The sequence below is a fragment of the Loxodonta africana genome, chromosome 27 (assembly GCF_030014295.1).
Source record: "Loxodonta africana isolate mLoxAfr1 chromosome 27, mLoxAfr1.hap2, whole genome shotgun sequence".
Taxonomy (NCBI): Eukaryota; Metazoa; Chordata; class Mammalia; order Proboscidea; family Elephantidae; genus Loxodonta; species Loxodonta africana.
In genome coordinates this window covers 6753848-6772409 of record NC_087368.1, presented here as the reverse complement: position 1 = coordinate 6772409, position 18562 = coordinate 6753848, and the positions used below count along the sequence as shown (strand labels likewise).

Below are 18562 nucleotides of genomic sequence, written 5' to 3'. Positions count from 1 at the left end.
CTGTAGTGCTTTGCTGCCACTTTCCACGTTCAGATGGTGCCTGCATATCATGCAGAAAAACATCAGTAAACCAGACACCAGTTTTCTCTTCCTCAGTCAACTGATCATGAGGCTATAGATGAAGACTAGGAAAGGGCAGGTAATGTAACAGGAGTGGAGACCATGGGCATTTGGGACGTTTCCTCATGCGACTTACTTGAGCCTTCAGGTCCTGCTCAGGCGTGATATGATAGATACCACTTGCATTTAATGATGGAGTGCTGCTGAGCACATCCAGGTTTATGGCTCTGTATGTCAGACAACATGCAGTTCATGATGGGCAGCTAAGGCGCATGGTGACTTGGTGTCCCACGGTTAAGTGTTCAGTCTCTACTAAGGCTCTGTAACAAGCCAAAACCTGTTTCTCAAAAGGAGAGTAATTAAACACGGAGGATGGCAGGGCTTTGCTCCAAAATCCTAAGGATCTGCACTGTGATGCACCAATAGGGGCATGCCAGAGACTCCAAAGAGCATCTCTATCTGCCACTGACACTTCCAGAACTGTTGGTTCTGCCAGATCATGTGGCCCACGTGGCAGAGCAGCTTGGACATCAGCCTGAACCTGTTCCAAAGCTTTCTCTTGTTGTGGGCCCTGCTCAAAACTAGCAGCTTTTCAAGTCATGTGATAAGTAGGCTGGAATAGCACACCCAAATGAGGGATCTGATGCCTTCAGAATCCAAAGAGGCCGAACAAATGTTGTGCCTCTTTTTTGGTTGTCGGAAGGGCAAGATATATCAGCTTACCTTCCACTTCACAAGGAGTATCTCAACATGCCCCACTCCACTGGAGCCCTAGAAATTTCACTAAGATGTAGGCACCTGAATTTTTGTCGCAATAATTTTCCACCCTCTAGCATGCAAAGGTCTTATCAATAAGTTTAGAGTATTGATAGTTCTTTCTTACTAGGTTGTCAGCATAATGCCATTAATGTAATGGACCAGTATGACGTCTTTCGGAAGGGAAAAGTGATCAAGTTCCCTGTGGACTGAATTATCACATAGGGCTTGAGAGTTGATATTGCCCCGAGAAAAACTAGTGAAGGTGTATTGCTGGCCTTACCAGCTGAAGGCAAACTGCTTCTGGTGGCCCTTTAAAACAGGGAGAGAGAAAAAGGCATTGGCCAGATGCATACCCCAGAAGATATATTAATTTTCAGGCCACATCCCCAAGGAAAATTCTCTTCCAACTCATTGGCTGCTCACATCAGATCACAAAATGCAGGATGATTACATAACTTCTGCCATATCCCTGAGAGTAATGGCCTACACAAGTTGACACATAACATGAACCATCATAGTGGTGATGAAAGTGTTCTGAAGTAGATGCTGGTGATGGTTGAATAGGATTATGAAACTAGGTAAAGCAGTATATGGCACATTTTAAAGATATCGAAACAAAATTTTATTTAAGAAGAACTCTACCAATTAATATAGTATAAACTATAAAGTATAAATTGAGCTGGAAAAATACTAGAACAAAAGCAAAAAAAGTACCCACTGAGGTGAGAAGAAGAAAATGTCTGGTTCTGAGGCTGATGTTCCCTGGCTGTGAATGAGGAGCTGCAGTGGAGAAGGTAGGGCAACTGGCTCCGCCTCTGGTGCCCGAGGCAGAGCTAGAGGTGAAGGATTTACTAGCCCGTGGGGCTCCAGTGTTGAAGGAGTAGCAGGAGGATCGATATCAGCTGTTTGTCCGTGAGCCAGTTGGAGGTGGCCCAGGATGGAAATCTACCCCTCCAGCTGACTCTTTGTCTAGTGCCATCGCTGGACCTGGTGATGAAATACCTGGTGCTCTAAGGACTTCCAGTGTTGGTGTAGGAGCAGGTGGTTGAGGAACCATTTCTGTAGGTGGCCCAGGATGGGAATCGAGCCCTCCATCAGGCTCTTCTCCTGGTGCCCGGGCCAGAGATCGAGATGGAGGGCTTTGGGGTACAGTGAGCTCTGGTGTTGGTAGAGGAACAGGAGTAGGATTGACATGAGCCAGTGGTCCAGGAGCCAGCTCTGGATGTAGCCCAGGATAAGAATCTGATCTCCCAGCTGGCTCTCCATTTTCTGCCAGTCTTGGAGCTGGTGATGGTGCTCTGTGGAGCTCCAGTGTTAGCCCAGGTGCATGATGGACCTCACCAGGTGGTCCAGGAGCTCCTTATGGTCTTGACCCAGGGAGAGAATCCGTTCTTTCAGCAGGTTCTCTATCAGGTGCCAGTGCTGAACTTGGTGACAGAGGACCTGTTGTCGTACCCAGCTCCAGTGTTCCTGCAAGAGTGGGATCTGACTCAAGAAGTAGTCCTTGAGTGTGTTCTGGAAGTTGCCCACGGTAAAAATCCAGCTCTGCTGCGTGCTGTCCATCTGGTGATGGGATAGGTGGTGCTCTATTGAGCTTCGGTGTTGGTATAGGATCAAGATCGACCTCACCACATGGTCCAGGACCCGGCTCATGCGGTGGCCCCGGTTAAGAATCAGAATCTCCAGCGGCCTATCCATGTGCTGCCAGAGCTGAAGCTCATGACAGAATAGCTGTTGCTCTGTCGACATCCTGTGTTGGAGCAGGAGCTGGATCGCCGTCAGCTGGTGGTCCAGAATCCGGTTCTGGAGGTGGCTCAGAATGGGTATGCACCTCTCCATCTGACTCTCCACCTGATGCTGGTGATGCAGCTGTGGAAAGACCTGGGCTACGTCAAGCTCCAGTGTTGGAAGAGGAGCGGGAGCAGGATGGACGATAGCCGGTGGTCCAGGAACCGGTTCTAGAGGTGGCCCAGGATACGAATCTGAGCCTCCAGCTGGCTCTTCGTCAGGGTCCACTGCAGGAGCTGGTGATGGAATCAGTGGTGCTCTGTGGAGCTCTGGTTTTGGTGCAGGAGCAGGATCAACCTCACCAGGTGGTACAGGGGCCGGTTCTGGAGGTAGCCCAGGATGAGAATCCCACCCTTCAGGCAGCTCTGGGTGTGGTGGAAGTGAAGGAGCTGGTGATGGAATAGCTGGGGCTCTCTGCAGCTCCGGTGTTGGAGCACCAACAGGATCAGAACTGACATCAGCCGGTGGTCCAGGAGCCAGTTCTGGAGGTGGCCCAGGAGAGGGGTCCGCCCCTCCTGCCAGCTCTCCATGTGGTGCCAGTGCTGGAGCCGATGACATAATGGGTGGTGCACTACGGCTCTTTGGTGCTGCTACAGGAGCAAAATGTACCCCAGGAGATTGTCCAGGAGCTGGTTCTTGGGGCAAAGTTAGCTCTCGAGCCCCTTTGACAATTGGCGCTGGCCCCGGCTCTGGAGCTGCAAGAGGAGAAAGGTTCACCAACATGGCTGCCTTTCCTCATGCCTTGCCAATGATGGAAAACACCCACTGCCACGAAGAGAAGCCCATTCCCAAGATTTCCACCCCAGGAAGTCTTCCCAGACTGTAGTCCACCAGAGGAGGTCCTGAAGTTACTCTGAGCTCTGGCTCAAACCCAAACTCTGGGGGTCTTCCCATATCCTCCTCACAAGCTCACATGCAGCCATCCCCAGTGTTCCTCACCCTCTGGCTCTGCCTCAGTGACCTCCATTTGATCCAGGTGTGCCAAGAGAAGTTGGGCCCCGCGCTCCAGATGTGAGCCTGGCATGTTCACCTGCACATACTCCACCACGAGCTTTAGACAGGGGAAGTCCGGGGGCTGATTGAAATCCTCCGCGTATTCCTTCAGCCATGTGTCCAGGATATAAGAGATGGCTCTGGGGGGTGGGTGGTGAAGAGCAGGGTCAGAGGCCTGGCTTTTCCCGCCACACTGCTTTCCCAGGAAACCCCTGCAAGGGGCCAGTCCCTGTTTCTGTCCCTGACCTTCCAAAGGTCAGCATCACCCTGCACAGGCCCTGCGGCTGCCCTGACAGTGGCAGGCCTGGTCACTGACAGGAGGCTAGCACAGAGGCTTGTCCGAAGGAGCTCCCATCAGTGGTCTGATGAACTCTCCCTCCTAGGGAGTCTGAATTACATCCTTTTCTGTCCCTGGCGCTCTCCCCACTGAACAGTAATCCTCTAAGGGCACAGGGATGCGTGTCTGCATGTTCACCTCACAGCCTGGCAGACAGTAGTGCTCCAGGATTATCTGATGCTGGGCGACACACAGAGTCCATCCCCTGACCCAGGTGCCCAGGCCATAGGGCCCCTCCTCTGGAGCGTGTGAACCAGCTTGCTGTCTGGTTTTCTGCACGTGTGTGAGCATCTCTTCTTCCATGGACACTGTTCTCCCCTGGGACAGGGGCCCCACATGCAGCTGAGTACCCGCAACCGGGGATTGGGATTTAGGAGCAATTTTCTCCATTCCCGCACCGCTCCCCCGCCACCTCCTGTTTTGGGCCCCAAATAGAGGAGGGAGGAAGCAGTGATATGAGGGAATTGTGGGAGGATGGATTCTCTCAGGACCCTCTCTGAGCCCCTAGCCTCCCCTCTACTCCCCATGACACCAAGGATCCACTCCCAGCTCTCTGTGACTGCTTACATCCTGCAGGGATGCGCCTAAACTCATCCCTCTAGTGGAGTCTAGATGTGTGGGGCCCAGGGTCTGCCAACCCCAATCCAGACACAGGCTCCCTAAAACCTCCACCGTTTTGTAGAGATAGGAGGCCCTCCTTCTCCACACAAAGTCCACTCACCCTTTCAGCTGCTCCTGGGGTTCACCGTACTCAGCAGAATAGGGGTGGTTACATCCATACCTAGAGGTGGTACGAGGGTGTCACATGTAATGAACTGTGGACACCACTTGCTTAAGATGTCTAGTGTTCCTGTCTGACTGTCAGAACAGAACAGAGTCGTAGGAGGGCAGGGCCTCCTATCTGCTTTGTTCACTGAACAATGCTAAATACCTAGAACAGTGTCTGCAAGAGTAGGGGCTTGCTTCATGGATGATTGTTGAATGAGTGAACCCAACCAGCACCTTCCCAGGCATCTGAGAGTCCTGGGGCCCCTCTACCAGCCTCCAGGTACCCCTGTTCTGAGTATACCAAGGACAAGGACCCACTAAATGGAATCTCCAGCTTCCCTTTACAAATGGGAAGTAGGTTTGCTCAAGGTCACGTAGTCAGTGAGGGTTGAGGAAGACAGCTGCTTCATGGGCGAGAGGAAAATAATAAATGTGAACATCCCAGCCCCTCCAACACCGTTTGCCATAGAGCTCTGCTCCAGGTACGTACTTCCTGTGGCTTATCCCATGTGGTCCTGACAGTAATTCTAGCTGATTGGACCTTTACCACCCTACTTTTCAGGGGAGAAAACTGAGGCTCTTTGTGGTGATGCGACATTCTCCAGATGCAGAACTGGTAGGGGGTAGAATCCCCATTAGGCTGTGAAGGGCTCACCTTTGGAGCAGCTGGTCTAGGACTTGCTGGGTGGTGGCGTAGGTTCTGTAGGCTCCCAGAAAGATTTTGATGTAGGAGATGTCACCCTTTAGGTAGGCGGGCACCAGGAGCTCCACCAGCTTATCCAGTGAGCCTGCCTTGAAGGTTTTCATCACCCAGGCCTCCTCCAGGTCCTCCTCAGAACCACAGACACACTGGAGTGGGACAGAGGAGGGACATACTGTCAGAGTCAGCCACGTGAACCACCAGGAGGGTTGGAGGCCCGGAGCTCAGACCAGGTACTCCATCTCCCTCAGTGACCTGTGGTAGAAGGTGGGACACGAGTGCCTTGAGTAGGAAACAGGACTTGGCTTTCCAAGCAGGATTGGAGGTGGGGGCTGATTACAAACATTAGGGACCTGAAGTGATTTCGTTAACGAAGTAACCATGCTATCTCCCTGAAGGAAGAGCAGTATCCCAGGGAGTCCTCACAAAACACCCCATTCCAGAGATGTGAAAACAGAGGCTTGGTGATATCTGTTGTCTGCTTGAAGTCACCTGGTCAGAGCCCAGAACTGTCTGATACTAGGGCTCCGTGATGTTCCCTCTGTGCTAGGTGAGGCCTGCTCTGTTCTGACTCAGAGGGGAAGGTCTGGTGCAAGCTCACTTCCTCCCGGCTGAAGACAGTGCACAGAGCAGACACACCCATGAGATAAGGAAGACACAGATTTTTCTTTCCGCACATTAAAGGGGATTTTGAGAACCTGAAGCTGTGGAGCACCCAGATCCAGCCAAGTGTGAGAGCCTGGAGATCCTGGGGTGGGAGAAAGACCCCTACAGAACCGAGGACCTTACCAGATGGCTCAGGGAGGACAAATGTGAATGGTTGGTAAAGGCCTGAGAGGTGGCTCAGCTTCTCAGGGCCAACAGGTGCCTGAGAGCCACCCAGCAGCTCTGTTGGCCACCCTGACAGCAGATTGGCAAAACGGAAAAGAGCCTTCACATCTGGACCAGGCTCACTGCAGAGACGTAGCCAGCATCACAAACTGCTGGGCCCCGGGACTGTGACTGCTATTTTGGGCAGGAGTCTGGCTCTAATGATCCTAACTTGAAACGTGTACATCCTTCCCCCCAGCATGCCACTCCTGGGAATCTGTCCTGGGTGGGACAGAGTATGAGAACACATGTAAGCGTTCCTGCAGCTTTGCTGAAAGGGCAGCAGAAGGAATGAGTCCAGGGCCAGCAGCAACGAGAGGCTCAGTCACTGTGGGGACAGGCCTCCCTTCTGGAACATTCTGTATGGAGTCAGGATACAGCCCCTGACCTGAAGGGGTCACGTGATGTATTTCCCCAAGATTGGAGGTTATAGAAAAAGGTGAGTCATACACTGATCCCCACCCTTTAGGGTAAAAGAAGCCTGTTAAGTGTGATGATGTATGAAGCTGGGAGAAGGTGTAGAAGGACAGTCCAGCCAGCTGCTGTTGGGGCCCTGGGGTTGAAAGTTAAACACTAAAACAGCAGCAACACGCAAAGATGTACGGGCTTACGTGAAGTGAAGACTGTGTGAAAAGCTCGTTTCTCATATTCCTACAAATATGGGAAGAGTGACTTTTTAGCTGGCCAGGGCAGGGAGGGCAGTGGGGGGGGGGGGTTGATTCCTTAGGGAGGGGACTGGGACCCTTGAGAGGAAAAGTCCTGAGAGGGACTTGAGGTCTACAGGGTGGTGTTTGGGCCCTTTGCCCCCTCTGGTCATCTCGGATTCCTGACTGGGAGCGGCAATCCCTTCCCACTGCACTCACCCAGCGCCTGTGCCAGCCCTTCCTGGCCCCATCCTTGGGGTAGACCGAGTAGACGATGCCATTCTCCTTCTCCTTGGGGATCTCCTGCGGACAGTTCTGCAGAGACAGTGCCGGCAGCGGCCAGGGAGGCATCAAGAGCCCCTCCGAGCCACCTCCTTCCCTCTCTGCCCCTCAAGCCCTTGTGGTTCCGAGGAGCTCCCAGTTCCCCCATGCTGGGTGGGTTGGACTGTGAGCAGCACCATCCAGCCCTGACCAAGTCCGCGGATAGAAAAATCAACCTCTGCCTATTGCAGCAGGATCTGGCAGAAGCTGGGCTGGCACAGGGTCAGCAGTGGCCCAGGCAATGCCAGCAGCTAGGGCTGCACGTTGACTGCCCCACTCAGGGTGAGCTGGATCTCAGAGAAGGCCCAAGTGAGAGTGCTGACTCAGCCTGTGATCCTGACAATCCCTCCCTAAGACCTGGTTTCAGCTGGAACCCCGGGTAAACTTAAATCCCAGCGTTCTGTGTGATCAGGGGAGTCAGGGCAGGGAAGTGAAAGAGGCCTCCACATTTGCCACCCCAGCCTCTGGTCTCCAAGGCACCCAAGCTGATGGACTAGACCAAGCCATGGTCAGACTCAGCCCCATGAACCCAGTATAGTGAGAGGCCGTGGGGGTGGAGCTTCACCTTGCCCTCAATGTGTGCTAGTCCTGAAGCAGCAGCACCATTTTCACATTCCTCATTATCACCCCTCCACCCCCAAAACCTCCCCAGATCACATTGCGCCTCCTTCCCTGACTCCTACCGACCCCTGTCCCAAATGGACCCTGCCCCATCCAAGAATTTTCTGCCTCATCAGTTCTGTCCACATTTCCTCCAGGGACCCCATGAGGACAAGGGCGGGCATGGCCAGGGGGATGATATGACCTTGGGTAGGGGTGTGGGGCTGCCCAGGTGGGATCGCAGTGGTGGTCTGGCCTGGATTGGCAGCCCTGGGCCACCTTGTGTTACCTTTGGATTGTTTTTGGTGAATGGCTTGAACTTCCGTTGAGGGGGTATGAGACCATGTCTCAGCCTTGGTGAAAGTGTCGAACTCCTGCGTCTCTCAAGCTTTGATACAAGGGAAGATGGGAGACAACAAGAAAACATGTTCCTAGCTTGAGTGTCTCCACTCAAGTGAGCTGGGTAGGGGGCTGGTTACCAGGGTTCCAAGTTCTGTGTACTCTGTCATCAAGGAAGTGAGGTCATGTCCTGGACTCCTGACTTGAGCCTGATGTCAGTTAAGACTTCCCCCAAATCCCCTCTGCACTGCAGAATGCTCGCCTGTCCCCATGCCATCTCCATAACTGTACACAGTGACACCAACACAGCCCTCCCCCCACCCCCAGAGCTTGTGGAAGGCTTGGGTGTAGCCAGGACCCCAGCTCTGAGCATACAGAGCTGGGTTCAGACAAAGCTCATCCCTCTCAATCAGTTTGTGACCCTGGACAAGTCTTTGTGCTTCTCAGAGCCTCCCCAGTCCTCCTACCCAGACAGTAGGGAACATTCTAGTGTCTTCTTCCTAGACACCTCATCAGGTGTATGTGAGATAACACCTATAGAACCCGTGGGCTGCCATTACCTGAAGGTAACCAGGGGTGGATTATCTAATAGGCAAGGTAAGCATAGGGCTTACCTGCTTACCAGATCACCAGATCATCTGTAGTGAACATTTTCACCTTTTCATATTTTTTCACCACATCTAGTACTCTGCATCTAGATGTGGCTGGCATCTATCTCTCCCAACCCCAGAGCACCTTCCTACAGAATCAAAGCCTCTTTTCAAGTATACATTCTCTGATGGGGGGCAGGTGACCGTGAAAGCAAGGTAAACACAGGTCTACTTGTGCTTACTTACTAACCTGTAGTGAATAATTTCACGTGGGTTTTGCTACATCAGAGATGTGGTGTTCACCGTGCTTATGTTGCCTATTGGGTAATCTGTCCATGTAGCTAATGAACAAACTCAGAGTTGGAAGAATTTCAAGCAGGGGCGGGAAGCACCAGGGAGTACATCTCCAAACAGGGCTGGGCTCAGGTGCTGTGAACTTGGGAAAGTCACTTCCACTCTCGGTCTCATTTCCCAGTCTGCACTAGGATGAGGTTGGAATTAAATGAATGTCAGATATCATCACCCTCTGCGTAAAACCTTCCAGTAACTCCCATTATATACAATCTGACCCAGTGTTTCATCTCAGACTAGGGGGTGGGCAACCTGTACAGCAGCTCCCAACAATCCTAACTCCTGGTCTCCACATCCTGTGTGACCACGTCCCCTCACTTTGGATTGGACTCAGGGACTTGTTTCTCAAGAGTGTTGTTGTTAGGTGCCACTGAGTCGATTTCAAGTTATAATGACCCCATTTGAGGCAATGTTTCTTGGCCCTCTTTTATTCTCTGTTTCTCAGTCATCTCTGTGTCATTTATTTCTCTCTCTCCCCCCAGGAAGGAGCTGTGACGTATGACCTGCCCATGGAGAGACTCATGTGACAAAGACCTGATTGGAGGGTCTTGATCAACAGACAGAGAGGAAGTGAGGCCCCCCAGACCAACAGCTTCCAGAGTCCTGCTCATAACATGGAAGTAAGTAGGGAGCAGATCCTCCCCGGTCAAGACTCAGTTGAGCCCACAACCACAGGGTCCTGAGAACTTGGGGCAGTCACCAGGTAAGCCATGCCTGCATTTCTGGCCCACAGAGACTGTGTGCTGTGTTGTGTCGTGAGTCATTAGTTTTGGGGGTGTTTTTTATCACAGAGCAGGAGATAACTCCTCCAGCCTACCAGGTCATGGGTCCTGGACCTGTTCTCCTCCTCCCTGCCTCCTCTCCTCCTCAGTTCCCTCTAGGTATAGTGGCTGCATTTCAACTCCCTCTTTGGAAAAACTCACGTCTGCCTCCCAGTCTCTGTACCAGCTGTGTCGTCTCCCTGACACACAAGAGCAGGGCTGGTCCCTCCTGTCATTCTGGTCACACAAAAATGTCACCGGAATGAGGCCTTTTGGAGCATGCCCCAGTCTTATCTCACAGCACCCTACATTATCTTCTTTATAAAATATACTCTTTTCTTTGCATGTATTTGTTTCCATTCTTTTATCGATCTTCATGTCTCCTGGGGACAGGGACCACATGAGTCGTTTTCAGAACCAGCTCCTGGACCACCTGCTGATATCGATCCCACCCCTGCACTAACACTGGAGCTCCATAGTGCACCATGTGTTCCGTCACCAACATCAGATGGACAGGGAGCTGGAGGGGTAGATTTCAATCCTGGGCCACCTCCAGAAATGGCTCCCCAGACCATTTGCTGATACCGATCCTGCTCCTGCTAAACATCAAAGCACTATAGAGCACCAGGTCCTCCTATCCCACCTTCACCTGTTTGGGGTGAGCAGGATAGGCGGGGAGGGGCGGGATGGGGGTAGTCTGGGGTTCACCCCCGCCAGGGAGCCCTGCTTCTGAGGTAGTCGCAGACCCAGGCTCAGCTACACCTCTTGGTGCCTTGGTTTCCCTCTTGTAACTTCTTACACACCTCTACATCCTCCCCACCGTGGAGATGGGGCCCCTGGAGGGAGTTGCCCATCTGGCAGCCTTGCCTCTGCCTTTGTTTCCCACCCAGAGGGATGGTGGCAGGTAAAGAGTGCTAGTGGTGAGGTGGGGGCGATCTAGATGCTAGATCTGGGCTGCGGCCCATCAGCAAGTAGTTTTAATACAGCGAGAAAATGAAGGAAAAAAATGCAGGGTCACATTAAAGTAGCCAAGGCCTTGGGACTCGAACCTCTGAAGCCTTGGGATGCGCACTAATCCCGTGGCTGTGAGTGAAGCTGAATTGCAAGCGCAGCTGTGCAGAAGTGCTCTCTGCCCCGGTGCAGGCGGGGTGGGGGCGGCGTGACCGGGGGACTGAGCCCAAGTGCTGCCCAGAGAAGCTTCTCTGCCCGCTGGACCTGCAGGTGAGTCCTCAGCCCAGATTCACCACAGCTGGGCGCTCTGAGTGGGCTGAAGGAACCCAGAGATTGGTTAAAGGGCAAAAACTGTTCTAAGCAGTTGGGCACTGGCGGGGCAGGTCTAAATGAGACTCTTAACTGATGACTGGTAAATTGTGAGGAAGGAAATGCGTGCAGTGAACCGCAGACCAGATGAGCACACTGAGATTCTTGTTCAAGAAAACAGATTTTTTTGTTGTTGGGGGGGAGTGGGTGGGGAGTTGCTGTAAACTGAGGCTTTTCTGGGGCTGTTCAAGAGGGAAATTAGTTCTTTTCTGCATGTTACTAGGCTGTAGTGAGAGGAAGGCAGCGTCTAAATTAAGCCTCTTCAGACTTCTTCAGTTCTTTGAAAAGTGTGTGTTTGAAGAAGACCATTTGGCTGACAGAAGAGGGATGTGTGGGAGGGAATATCTCTTGTAAACCATGGTTTGAAAAGGGGAGGTGTGTACAGGAGTTTAAGAGGAGATTAAAACTGCAAGGTATCCCCTACCTCTCTCCTCCATTTCCCCAGACCTGCAATAGCATCCTTATAGTGAAACATCAGAAGTCCCTTCAGCTTTCCAGTGGTTAACTGGTATTAATTTTCCTGTATTCTGGAGTTTCAGTGTAATCCACTTAGAACTTATTCTGGCATAAGATTGACAAAGATCTTTATTTACCTGATTCCTTGGAGACATCCTGATACCTCTTCAAAGCCCTTTTTTTCCTCTTCTCCCTACAGATTTGTTTCTTTAGGAAATAGTACGATTTTCAGACAAGTAAGACATACTCCAGAGATGGATTATCCAATGAGCAAGGTACACATGGGTTTACTTGTGCCCACGTACTAGTTTATAGTCAAAACTCTGCCTGGTTTTCACCACATCAAAGATGTGATAAAACCCCCCGTGAAATTGTACACTACTGATTAGGAAGTGAACACAATTAAGCCTGTTGCACACCTTGCTTACTGTAATCCCGTGAGTACCTTGCTTACTGATTAATCTGCCCCTGCATCGTGGCAAAATGTCTATACTTGATGGGAAATCAATTAGCTTGGCAAGTTAAAAAAAAATTGAAGAGGGAGCACCTACATTTGTTAGGGAGGTGAGAATTCTGAGGTGAATGAAAGTAAAGGAAGTTGCTGCGAAGCCCAAGCTTGCTGGGAACATAAGAGCTGTCCCTAGTGAAGTGAAATATAGGTTGTCGGCTAATAGTTTGGAACACAAAGCTGATTATCGGGAATAACTTAAAATTTTGCCTAAAATTTTTAAATTGGTATTAGTGATGCTGGGGGAAGGAATTCTGAAGGTTGAGAGAGGTGGTATAACTACAAAAAGTATATGCTTTTAGGTCTAAAGAAAAAAAAAATGTCATTTTTGTCAAGCAGGGCATCCGTGGATTACGAATGAGTTCTGTTCCTAAATCTGTCTTTGAGCTGAATTTGTACATAAGTCGGAACAGTTAGGCACGGGTTGTATCTAATGTCAGTTAATCAAATGTTTCTCTCAGCATGTAGTGTTCCTTTTCTATACATAAAGAATCATTTCCAGCTACACTAAAGTATCTCTAACATGATAATACAGTAATAATAACAGTGTTTTAACGTGCTTCCTGAAGTAGTGCCAGTTTATTATTATGAACCATTGTATATACCTCAAATTTTTAAAATAAATATGCTTTACGGGGATTGGTTTGTAACTATAGATTGCACGTTAGTACGACGTTTGTAACTGGGGACTGCCTGTGAGAACTACACAGAGGGCGTGCAGTTCTTCCATTCAGCCTGTGGAAGGGGCTGTGGAAAGCTTGAAAAAGACTAATCAGGTTAAGGAAGGGAAACCAGGAAGATCTGCAGGCTGAGTGCATCTTGAGGGACACGACATGTATCAGTGACCTGTAGCACAAGGGTTTACTCTCTGAATCAATGAAAGCTCACTTGTGTTACTTTCAAAACAACAACAAAATCATTTCCTTTCTGTCCTTTCTGTCCCTTGGGTTAGACGTGGGGAGGATGGAGAGCGAATGAAAGAGGTTAGAGTCCGACCTGCATGCCTAAGCATTAGTGTCCCTTGAGAAGGAACTGTGTCAAACTGTGTACATGTAAGAGCCTTCACATTGAGAGGGGTCTGAGCACCTTCCTTAGGATGTGAGATAGAGCTAGATAGCAGAGCCTCAGGTGGGGGCCGGGAGTGCTATTATCTGATACTGAAGCAGTGGGGGAAACAGAGCCAGGAAATGTTGAATTCAGTGAGGCTCTTGCATTTGGAACATTGAGGAGGCATTTCCAGGCAGAAGTGCCTCATTGTTGGCCAGCCTGGCTTTGCTTTACATGGCTTCCAGACGACCTGCGAGTCACAATGGAGGCTCCTGTGGAGGTTACACATCTCAGGTGGTAGCTTATGCTTATAATGTGCTCTAGAAAAGAAAGGCTCACAAAGACAGAAATCTAGGCCGCCATTCCTGTCTCCCTTAAGCTTCCAGAAAGCAGATTGTGCCCTCCCTACCAGCAGGTGGCACTGCTGTCTCTGGGAATTCCTGGAGGAGATGAAATAATGGAGCTGGCAAACCAGCAGTGTGGAGCCTCTAGTCTAGAAGATCTTGAAAGGCTTTGGAAGATCTCAGTCAAAGAGAAGCTCAAAGAAAATAGTTGTGAAAGGTTGGAATAATGGATGTTGTTTCTATAAGGTTGGAATAATGGGTGTTGTGGGGACTGAGGGATAGTTGTGGTCACTTTGCTGGTTTTGTGTGTGTGTGTGTGTGTGTGTGTGTGTGTGTAGTGGGGGAGAAGGCGGGATGTAACCTAACAATTAAGCGTCATAATACAAGTTTTGAAAGCACTTTGTGTAAATTGGTTAGTCGCATCTGAAGTTGAAATCATGATTCAATCAAAATGCCCAATAACTTCATAACTCCTAATTCTTTGTGTGTAAAGCTACTCTATACACACGGCTGGGATTCTGGAAATACACATGTGACTTTTAAACCTGAACAATATCCAGTAATTACATGCCCTGAAGGAAGGGGTGAGAGTATTAGTAAAAATACTGTTGGTTAGTTAGTCACTATCCTTCAGGGCTGGCACAGAAGGCAGATCAAAGTTATTCTGAAATCAGTTTCTTCTAAAACTTGAAACTTCCTAATAAGTGTGGATTTTCCTAAATTCTGTCCTGTTGAGATTGTGTTCACAACCCAAAGCTTGAACATTGGTTTTATTGACCTTACCAGCCAGGGTTCATTCAGTCATCCATTCTCTCTTTGGAAATAACTAGATGGCCGTCCGTTGGGTTGAATTTTGTAGACATGATGTTTGAGGGAGATGGGTGCTGTCGCCAGTGATGGGGAGGTTACAGTGTATAATGAGGCCCTCAGCTTTGACCCTGACCCAGGGAGAGGACACTGCCTTTGGTTCCAGTACCCCAGCCACCTGCTTCCTCTTGCAGTTCGTATTCTGTGCTCAGCTTATTCGAGGTTTATTTCTGTCTCTCTTCAAATGAACTGATGAGCTTGTTTTTACTACTGATGACGATCCTAAAATTCTGCTGGTGCTAGCTCAACATTATTAGTCATTAGGGAGATGCAAATGAAAACCATAATGCCATATCACCTCACCCCCTCTAGAATGGCTCTAATAAAAAAAAGAGGAAAATCAGAGGTGTTTGCAAGGATGTGGAGAAATTGGAACCCTCGCTCATTGCTGGTGGGAATGCAAAATGCCACAGTCGCTGTGGAAAACAGTTTGGTGGTTCCTCAAAAAAGTTAAACATAGAACTATCATGTGAACCAGTAGGTTCCAATCCTAAGTGTATGGCCCAAAGTATTGATAGCAGGGATGCAAACAGCAACCTGTATACCAGTGTTCATTGCAGCACAACTCACAATAACCAGAAGGTAAAAATAAGGGAAATGTCCATCAAGAGGTGAATGGATAAAGAAAATGTGGAATATACATAAGAATGGGCTATTACTCAGCCATCAAAAGAAGTGAAATCCTGATTCATGCTCTGACGTGGATGAACCTGGAAAACATTATGCTGCGCAAATAAGTCAGTCACAGAAAGATACTGTATGATCCCTCTTACATGAAATAGGCAGATTTGTATAGAGACCAGAGGTTATTAGTGGTTGGCAGGGGTGGGAGGGAGGAGAAAGGGGGAAGTCAGTGCTTAGGGGCCACTGAGTTTCTGTTAATGGTGGTGGAATAATTTGGAAAAGGATGGTGGTAATGGTTGTACAACATGTTGGATGTAATCAGTATAAATGAATTGTACATGTAAAAGCTGTTAGGGAAAAAAAACCCTGCTAGTACTACATAGCAGTAGTCACAACAGCTTGTTAACATTGCCTCTTTTATATATATATATAATTTTTATTGTGCTTTAAGTGAAAGTTTACAAATCAAGTCAGTCTCTCACACAAAAACTTACATACACCTTGCTACATACTCCCAATTACTCTGCGCCTAATGAGACAGCCCTCTCCCTCCCTCCACTCTCTCTTTTCATGTCCATTTCACCAGCTTTTAACCCCCTCTACCCTCTCATCTCCCCTTCAGGCAGGAGATGCCAAGAAGCTCACTCCTCACCAGCATCCGTCTCCAACCCGTTGTCCAGTCCAATCCATGTCTGAAGAGTTGGCTTTGGGAATGGTTCCTGTCCTGGGCCTACAGAAGGTCTGGGGGCCGTGACCACCAGGACCCTTCTAATCTCAGTCAGACCATTAAGTCTGGTCTTTTTATGAGAATTTGGCGTCTGCATCCCACTGGTCTCCTACTCCGTCAGAGGTTCTCTGTTGTGTTCCCTGTCAGGGCAGTCATCGGTTGTAGCCAGTACCATCTAGTTCTTCTGGTCTCAGGCTGATGTAGTCTCTGGTTCATGTAGCCCTTTCTGTCTCTTGGGCTCATAATTACCTTGTGTCCTTGTTGTTCTTCATTCCACTTTGATCCAGGTGGGTTGAGACTCATTGATGCATCTTAGATGGCTGCTTGCTAGCGTTTAAGACCCCAGACGCCACTCTTCAAAGTAGGATGCAGAATGTTTTCTTGATAGATTTTATTATGCCAATTGACGTAGATGTCTCCTGAAACCATGGTCCCCAAACCCCTGCCCCTGCTACGCTGGCCTTCCAAGCATTCATTTTATTCAGGAAACTTGTTTGTTTTTGGTTTAGTCCAGGTGTAGTGACCTCTGCTGTATTGTGTGTTGTCTTTTCCTTCACCTGAAGTAGTTCATATCTACTAAATAATTAGTGAATACCCCTCTTCTACCCGCCTCCCCCCTCTTGTAACCACAAAAGAATGTTTTCTTCTCAGTTTAAACTATTTCTCAAGTTCTCATAACAGTGGTCTTACGTACTATTTGTCCTTTTGAAACTGCCTAATTTCACTCAGCATAATGCCTTCCAGTTCCTCCATGTTATGAAATGTTTCACAGATTTCTCACTGTTCTTTATCCATGTGTAGCATTCCATTGTATGAATATACCATAATTTATTTATCTATTCATCCATTTATGGGCACCTGGGTTGTTTCCATCTTTTTGCTATTGTAAACTGGTGTAGTAAACATGGGTGTGCATATATCTGTTCGTGTAAAGGCTCTTATTTCTCTAGGATACATTCCGAGGAATGGGATTGCTGGATCATATGGTAGTTCTTTTTCTAGCTTTTGAAAAAGTGCCAAATTGATTTCCAAAGCGGTTGTACCATTTTACCTTCCTACCCAGCAGTGTAGAAGTGTTCCAGTCTCTCCACATTCTCTCCAACATTTATTTTTTTGTGTTTTTTGGATTAATGCCAGCCTTGTTGGAGTGAGATGAAATCTCTTTGTAGTTTTTTTTTTTTTGAACATTTATTGAGCTTCAAGTGAACGTTTACAAATCAAGTCAGTGTGTCACATATAAGTTTATATACACCTTACTCCATACCACCACTTGCTCTCCCCCTAATGAGTCAGCCCTTCCAGTCTCTCCTTCCGTGACAATTTTGCCAGCTTCCAACTCCCTCTCTCCTCCCATCCCCCCTCCAGACAAGAGATGCCAACACAGTTTCAAGTGTCCACCCGATACAAATAGCTCACTCTTCATCAGCATCTCTCTCCTACCCACTGTCCAGTCCCTTCCATGTCTGATGAGTTGTCTTCGGGAATGGTTCCTGTCCTGTGCCAACAGAAGGTTTGGGGACCATGACCGCCGGGATTCCTCTAGTCTCAGTCAGACCATTAAGTATGGTCTTTTTGTGAGAGTTTGGGGTCTGCATCCCACTGATCTCCTGCTCCCTCAGGGATTCTCTGTTGTGCTCCCTGTTAGGACAGTCATCGATTGTGGCCTGGCACCATCTAGTTCTTCTGGTCTCAGGATGATGTAAGTCTCTGGTTCATGTGGCCCTTTCTGTCTCTTGGGCTCATAGTTGTCGTGTGACCTTGGTGTTCCTCATTCTCCTTTGCTCCAGGTGGGTTAAGACCAATTGATGCATCTTAGATGGCCGCTTGTTAGCATTTAAGACCCCAGACGCCACATTTCAAAGTGGGATGCAGAATGTTTTCATAATAGATTTATTTTGCCAATTGACTTAGAGGTCCCCTTAAACCATGGTCCCCAAACCCCCGCCCTTGCTCCGCTGCCCTTTGAAGCATTCATTTTATCCTGGAAACTTCTTTGCTTTTGGTCCAGTCCAGTTGAGCTGACATTCCATGTATTGAGTATTGTCCTTCCCTTCACCTAAAGTAGCTCTTATCTACTAACTAATCAGTAAAAAACCCTCTCCCACCTTCCCTCCTTCCCCCCCTCATAACCACAAAAGCATGTGTTCTTCTCAGTTTATACTATTTCTCAAGATCTTATAATAATGGTCTTATACAATATTTGCCCTTTTGCCTCTGACTAATTTCATTCAGTATAATGCCTTCCAGGTTCCTCCAAGTTATGAAATGTTTCACAGATTCCTCACTGTTCTTTATCGATGCGTAGTATTCCATTGTGTGAATATACCACAATTTATTTAACCATTCATCCGTTGATGGACACCTTGGTTGCTTCCAGCTTTTTGCTATTGTAAACAGAGCTGCAATAAACATGGGTGTGCTTATATCTGTTTGTGTGAAGGCTCTTGTTTCTCTAGGGTATATTCCGAGGAGTGGGATTTCTGGGTTGTATGGTAGTTCTATTTCTAACTTTTTAAGATAACACCAGATAGATTTCCAAAGTGGTTGTACCATTTTACATTGCCACCAGCAGTGTATAAGAGTTCCAATCTCTCCGCAGCCTCTCCAGCATTTATTATGTTGTGTCTTTTGGATTAATGCCAGCCTTGTTGGAGTGAGATGGACTCTCATCGTAGTTTGAATTTGCATTTCTGTAATGGCTAATGATTGAGAGCATTTTCTCATGTATCTGTTGGCTGCCTGAATATCATCTTTAGTGAAGTGTGTGTTCATATCCTTTGCCCACTTC

The 18562-nt window shown here is 48.6% G+C and overlaps 1 long non-coding RNA gene across 2 annotated transcripts in view; it reads left to right on the top strand.

The window, feature by feature from the left end:
* The first annotated feature begins 4643 nt into the window (after positions 1-4643).
* LOC135228742 (uncharacterized) overlaps positions 4644-18562 on the top strand; it is a 102678-nt gene continuing 88759 nt past the window's right edge. The window contains exons 1-2 of one of the 2 annotated variants that reach the window (XR_010319542.1): positions 4644-6714; positions 9603-9823. This is a non-coding gene — a long non-coding RNA (uncharacterized LOC135228742). The remainder of the gene's footprint in view (positions 6715-9602; positions 9824-18562) is intronic. The other variant, XR_010319543.1, reaches the window with a different exon arrangement.